This window comes from Topomyia yanbarensis, chromosome 3 (genome assembly GCF_030247195.1).
Source record: "Topomyia yanbarensis strain Yona2022 chromosome 3, ASM3024719v1, whole genome shotgun sequence".
In the NCBI taxonomy this organism is placed as follows: Eukaryota; Metazoa; Arthropoda; class Insecta; order Diptera; family Culicidae; genus Topomyia; species Topomyia yanbarensis.
In genome coordinates, this window is record NC_080672.1 from 205593286 (window position 1) to 205600763 (window position 7478).

At 34.8% G+C, this 7478-nt stretch overlaps 2 long non-coding RNA genes across 2 annotated transcripts in view; both read right to left on the reverse strand.

The window, feature by feature from the left end:
• Positions 1 to 2296: 2296 nt before the first annotated feature.
• LOC131689274 (uncharacterized) lies at positions 2297 to 4225 on the reverse strand. Its single transcript, XR_009305367.1, has 3 exons — positions 4018 to 4225; positions 2710 to 2848; positions 2297 to 2637 (listed from the first exon to the last, which is right to left on the reverse strand). It is a non-coding gene; the product is annotated as an uncharacterized LOC131689274 (long non-coding RNA).
• An 868-nt stretch (positions 4226 to 5093) lies between these two features.
• The window catches only part of LOC131689273 (uncharacterized), a 3055-nt gene continuing 670 nt past the window's right edge, over positions 5094 to 7478 (reverse strand). Inside the window, exons 1-3 of the long non-coding RNA XR_009305366.1 lie at positions 6815 to 7478; positions 5507 to 5645; positions 5094 to 5434 (exon numbers count right to left, since the gene is read on the reverse strand). The exon at positions 6815 to 7478 is cut by the window's right edge and continues 670 nt beyond it. This is a non-coding gene — a long non-coding RNA (uncharacterized LOC131689273). The remainder of the gene's footprint in view (positions 5435 to 5506; positions 5646 to 6814) is intronic.

Genomic DNA, 7478 nt, shown 5'->3' on the forward strand with positions numbered 1-7478 from the left:
CTGGCATCAAAATCAAGCAACAGTACGGTGTTCAACAGAAACAAATATATGGTATGTTTTCTTATTTACCAACGATGTGGCATGCTAGACTATACCAAAAGATTTAAGCAATATTCACATCCTTCCTATTCGATTCAGTGAAGAGACTACCGGAAAAGTGCAAAAACGCGCGTATAAAATATGTGGTATAGGTGTCCGTGCACTGTGCTGATTTGCATTGAACCGAATTGGAAAACTGTGGATTGTGCTTTATGTAGCGTTGGCATTAATGGCCAATGCCCAGTTTACATTACTGCTTGTTGCCATCTGCTGATGCCAGCATGCGGGCAGCCTGGTACCAGCTGCTGGCAAACGTACCCATTATGCTGGTAGCATTCCGGCTGCCAGCGTGCTGACATCAACAGATGGCAACAAACACTAATGTAAACTGGGCATTAAGCTTCATACATACTAAACCAGTTTGGAATTTTAGATCACCTACAAAAACCGAACCTCACAAATAGTATCACTGGAGATGCTGCAATCGTCGCAGCCAATAGCTCATCAATCTCAAATAAAACTGCCGATAACGTCAACAGAGCCGCTGCAATCGCACTCTACAAAGCCAACATCGCACTCATCAGCAACAGCTGCACACATCGATCAATATTGACTTCAGCATATATTACGACTTGGTTCAAAATCGCACCAACTACCGGTAACGTCGCTAAAAGCGGGAACATCAGCGGCCGCGTAATATCGGAGAACACCGTTAGCTTCAAACAAGTGCCTTCAACGCAAACTGTCAGTATGACGTCTGCGTCATCAAGTGGTGATAGAAAAGAATTCTCCAGTACTTGCACCATCTCCATCACTCCCTGTTGACCAGAAGAACCCAAATGATGATATGATACCCAACATGAATTCGGTTTTCAGTTTATTATGTACATATTTATTTGTCGTTATTATTGAATTTATCTGCACTTCTGATTACAATGAATGCCATGTTTATTTTTCGTCTGTAATATCCGCTAGAAACGCAAAACTTTGAAAACGCACTAATTTCACGTGTACAGAAATGCATCCTTGGTGGAGAGTTTGCTTCAACGTTCAACAAGATTTTTTCCTTAGAGATAACATGCGAATACAAACGATAGTGAAGATATAACAGTATATGAATTCTTTAGATGAGAATATTTCGTTTTTATTTCTGGTATCAATGGCTCAGGGGTTCTAGCCTTAAAGGGTTGAAATGAGCTCAACACCCTACATCAAAATTTGAAAACTACATTACAAAGTGTTGTAAATTGAATGTCATCGTAGTATGCTATAGTAAACTCGTTCTCTTCCAAAACCTAATCTTTTATACAGGTATACTATACTCAGTATCGAATTTGCAGTTGAATGGACCCAACGGCAATAATTTATGGAAGTCTTAGTATCGCAGAAATAAAGTAAAATGCAGTAAGTATAAACCCATTAGGTGTTGCATTTTTGTTAGGATGTACGTATGGTGACGAAAACTGAACGCTGGAATTATTTACAACTAAAAGGTTCTTATTTGCTTAAGGATTGTATAGTGTGCTTCATGAGATCTAAAAAGAATTAAACAAATTAATATTTTTAAAATTATTAAACTATAAATTATTAAATAAAATAGTATCAAATTATCATAAATTGAAGAAGTATTAAATTATTAAGCAAATAATTCAATATTGCATACCCCAATATAATTTAACATCCGCATTTACCATAAAAACAATCGTAGGACAATAGTTTTTATGGTTATTTAGAGTTATTCCAGTAGATTTACAATAAAAGCTCATAAAACAAATAATTTTACTATTCAATAAAAATGATACAGTAAATTACAGTATACAATTATGCAGTAAATTGTTTCTGTTACTAAGAAACATGCATAGACAAAATCGATTTATTTAAATGTTAAGATACACAACCTTTTTACTGTAAAAGTTGATTTCATATTGAATTTTGCTGTTTATTCTTTTTGTATTGTAGTACAACATTAGAGTTTACTGTAAACTAAAGAAAAATTGTTGTACTGTTATAGTGAAAATTATAGTTTTGTTATTGTGCATTTCTATTCGGGTACGTTTTTAAATAAACAAATTAATAAATTAATAGAATAGTAATTCCTAACTTGAAATTGTAAATAGATATTTATAAACAAACAAATTAAATAATATATCAATAAGTTATTAAATTCAAAAACCAAGCAGCTAAATACAAATTAAATACATTAATAAATAAATAAAATAGTAATGATTAAATGCATTAAATTAAATTTTATTTTCAGATTCAGAGGCTTCATTTACCATGCACCGGAACACTAAACAAAATTCTTCCGAAAACAAAATAAAGAACGACTGGGGCAGACGCAACGTATACGTGTCATCTGCCTGCAGAACCATTTTCTACGCGAAGGAGCGAAAATCAGTACGATTTATTGGTCAGGTTGATCAATATTGAACTGGTTTGCGACATTACCTGGCTCTCGATCAGCTTAACGGTAACATTTTCCGGATTAGTTCGAGGGTTGTCCCGATTACACGCCATGAAACAGATGACATGCGCTTTTTCCAAACGAGTCATACGTTTGCCTCGTTTGAACATGTGCGCTTTCATTATGTTTTTTTTCTGTGAATCGACAAGGACATCTAGATATGCAAAGGAAAGCTTGGTGAAGGGATGTTGGTGGTAGAAACTTACCGACAGAAAGTCCTTTCCAAGCTACCTTGCTGTTGTGCTAACTGTTGATTCACTACCATCGCGTTCTGATGCTGGATGATGACCATGGTACCCTGTTGCTGCTGTTGGGTTATGTGTGGATCGGTATTTGCTCTGGTTGCTGTGTATATGAAAGAATATGCAATTGATTGTGTTAGTGTGTGATTATGAATCTAACTTGAGATATAGTAATAAAGGGAAAAATAAAATGCCGAATTGAAAGAAAAAAAAATATGAAAAGAGATTAAGTAGAAGCGTATTAATTGACTAATATTTTTGGTAGTAGGTATTAGCAAACTAATGGAAGTAAAACAAAAACAGACCAATGAAGTAGAAGAAAAGAAAGTTGCTTATATATGGGAACATAGCAACTTTATTTGACGGTTTGGTTCGCGTGGATGATGGTTCTTCAGAATTACTAGGTAGATTTTCAACATTTGAATTGATAAGGTCCCAATACTTAGATAGTTTTAAATTTAATACATTGTGCAATTGTATGATGTTTACTTTAGATATGGGTTTGAATTTGTATGTTCCCAATACTTTGGCTAATTCATTTAGTTTTAATGCAATGTTGAAATGGAGCGATATTTAATTTGGATTATATGTAATGAACCAACAACCATAGGATACTGCATCGGTCTGGATCTAGTTGAATTGACTGCAAAAATAATTCGATCTACCAGTCGTCGGGGCATGCCTTTGCTTCTATTCACCACCTGAAGCACGCGCCGTGTTGTTATTAGATTCTATGGACCACCAGATTCCAAGGTATCCAAGCTACAAATCTCTAAGCATAAAAAATTGTAGTGTGGAGTCCACCGCCAAGCCCACGGAAATAATGTTTATCATAGAAATGGTAATGATAAACCTAACTCTGAGCAGATTTTTCATTTTCTTGTTGTTAACCAGCTCTATGCTCACATTAAATGCCTGATCCTACTTAGCAATACAGCTAGTATAGATTTTTGCGGGAACTTACACATCCGTTTAACTTTTCAAGAACAGCGCTAGTGTAGATAGTATCAGTTAGCCTAGCATTATGTAGTTTGGATCTGAATTAACGGCATTTAGTCGGACCGCTTTCTGAGACAAATACGACAGAACAATGATTGTAGTTCTTCTTCTTATTCGACCTGCCACTTATATCATGCTGAATTGAATCATTAGAGATCATAATATCCTCACGTTAAAAAAATGCATCTTCATCGTCTCCATCGGGGGACGAATACCATTGGGACAGCTAAAATAAATAGTCTAAACACTCCATAAGAAAAAAATGCAACTCACCTCCGTCTAGTAGTTTCGTCGTACCGTTTTCCTCGATCAGCTCGAGTGCAAGAAGTGTTCCGGGTAGATATATTTTCCCCGCTAGCAAAACTTGGAGACGTCTACGCCAACGAATTCCCTCCAAACTTTTTGCAACTTCAAATCCGGCGGAAATTTATGGAAGCCTACGCTTTGATCAAAATGTGATGCCTCTCTTCCTTTTCCATTAATAAAGTAAAATGCAGTAAGTATAAACCCATTAGGTGTTGCATTTTTGTTAGGATGTACGTATGGTGACGAAAACTGAACGCTGGAATTATTTACAACTAAAAGGTTCTTATTTGCTTAAGGATTGTATAGTGTGCTTCATGAGATCTAAAAAGAATTAAACAAATTAATATTTTTAAAATTATTAAACTATAAATTATTAAATAAAATAGTATCAAATTATCATAAATTGAAGAAGTATTAAATTATTAAGCAAATAATTCAATATTGCATACCCCAATATAATTTAACATCCGCATTTACCATAAAAACAATCGTAGGACAATAGTTTTTATGGTTATTTAGAGTTATTCCAGTAGATTTACAATAAAAGCTCATAAAACAAATAATTTTACTATTCAATAAAAATGATACAGTAAATTACAGTATACAATTATGCAGTAAATTGTTTCTGTTACTAAGAAACATGCATAGACAAAATCGATTTATTTAAATGTTAAGATACACAACCTTTTTACTGTAAAAGTTGATTTCATATTGAATTTTGCTGTTTATTCTTTTTGTATTGTAGTACAACATTAGAGTTTACTGTAAACTAAAGAAAAATTGTTGTACTGTTATAGTGAAAATTATAGTTTTGTTATTGTGCATTTCTATTCGGGTACGTTTTTAAATAAACAAATTAATAAATTAATAGAATAGTAATTCCTAACTTGAAATTGTAAATAGATATTTATAAACAAACAAATTAAATAATATATCAATAAGTTATTAAATTCAAAAACCAAGCAGCTAAATACAAATTAAATACATTAATAAATAAATAAAATAGTAATGATTAAATGCATTAAATTAAATTTTATTTTCAGATTCAGAGGCTTCATTTACCATGCACCGGAACACTAAACAAAATTCTTCCGAAAACAAAATAAAGAACGACTGGGGCAGACGCAACGTATACGTGTCATCTGCCTGCAGAACCATTTTCTACGCGAAGGAGCGAAAATCAGTACGATTTATTGGTCAGGTTGATCAATATTGAACTGGTTTGCGACATTACCTGGCTCTCGATCAGCTTAACGGTAACATTTTCCGGATTAGTTCGAGGGTTGTCCCGATTACACGCCATGAAACAGATGACATGCGCTTTTTCCAAACGAGTCATACGTTTGCCTCGTTTGAACATGTGCGCTTTCATTATGTTTTTTTTCTGTGAATCGACAAGGACATCTAGATATGCAAAGGAAAGCTTGGTGAAGGGATGTTGGTGGTAGAAACTTACCGACAGAAAGTCCTTTCCAAGCTACCTTGCTGTTGTGCTAACTGTTGATTCACTACCATCGCGTTCTGATGCTGGATGATGACCATGGTACCCTGTTGCTGCTGTTGGGTTATGTGTGGATCGGTATTTGCTCTGGTTGCTGTGTATATGAAAGAATATGCAATTGATTGTGTTAGTGTGTGATTATGAATCTAACTTGAGATATAGTAATAAAGGGAAAAATAAAATGCCGAATTGAAAGAAAAAAAAATATGAAAAGAGATTAAGTAGAAGCGTATTAATTGACTAATATTTTTGGTAGTAGGTATTAGCAAACTAATGGAAGTAAAACAAAAACAGACCAATGAAGTAGAAGAAAAGAAAGTTGCTTATATATGGGAACATAGCAACTTTATTTGACGGTTTGGTTCGCGTGGATGATGGTTCTTCAGAATTACTAGGTAGATTTTCAACATTTGAATTGATAAGGTCCCAATACTTAGATAGTTTTAAATTTAATACATTGTGCAATTGTATGATGTTTACTTTAGATATGGGTTTGAATTTGTATGTTCCCAATACTTTGGCTAATTCATTTAGTTTTAATGCAATGTTGAAATGGAGCGATATTTAATTTGGATTATATGTAATGAACCAACAACCATAGGATACTGCATCGGTCTGGATCTAGTTGAATTGACTGCAAAAATAATTCGATCTACCAGTCGTCGGGGCATGCCTTTGCTTCTATTCACCACCTGAAGCACGCGCCGTGTTGTTATTAGATTCTATGGACCACCAGATTCCAAGGTATCCAAGCTACAAATCTCTAAGCATAAAAAATTGTAGTGTGGAGTCCACCGCCAAGCCCACGGAAATAATGTTTATCATAGAAATGGTAATGATAAACCTAACTCTGAGCAGATTTTTCATTTTCTTGTTGTTAACCAGCTCTATGCTCACATTAAATGCCTGATCCTACTTAGCAATACAGCTAGTATAGATTTTTGCGGGAACTTACACATCCGTTTAACTTTTCAAGAACAGCGCTAGTGTAGATAGTATCAGTTAGCCTAGCATTATGTAGTTTGGATCTGAATTAACGGCATTTAGTCGGACCGCTTTCTGAGACAAATACGACAGAACAATGATTGTAGTTCTTCTTCTTATTCGACCTGCCACTTATATCATGCTGAATTGAATCATTAGAGATCATAATATCCTCACGTTAAAAAAATGCATCTTCATCGTCTCCATCGGGGGACGAATACCATTGGGACAGCTAAAATAAATAGTCTAAACACTCCATAAGAAAAAAATGCAACTCACCTCCGTCTAGTAGTTTCGTCGTACCGTTTTCCTCGATCAGCTCGAGTGCAAGAAGTGTTCCGGGTAGATATATTTTCCCCGCTAGCAAAACTTGGAGACGTCTACGCCAACGAATTCCCTCCAAACTTTTTGCAACTTCAAATCCGGCGGAAATTTATGGAAGCCTACGCTTTGATCAAAATGTGATGCCTCTCTTCCTTTTCCATATTAATGTTACATTCACATTTCATAACTATAAGGCACATAAAACTTGATTCTATAACAATACGCACATAATATGTTGCATTATAACTTATGTGTGTGCATACATAGTTTATACAGTTGACACATAGAAGGTATGTGTGCGCGTAATAACATTAGCATTTCTTCTTCATCAGAATTTTAAGTGTTTAAAGCAAATAGAATTTACGTTCGGGTTTTAAGGCTGAATTTGGGTGATAATTCTGATTTGTAGTTGTTTCTGCTGTTGGCCAATGATCATCTACGTTTTCGTTGAATGGTTTGGATCATTTGCACTAGTTGCGGTCCAGATTGTTTAATTAGCGTCAAACCCTGAGGTAGAAGCGTCGTTTGAAAGTTATTATTACCGACCTGAAGGATGATGGTTGTCGCCTAGGAAAATTTTCTGCTGTTATTGTTGAAGGTGGTGCTGCTGCTGAACTTG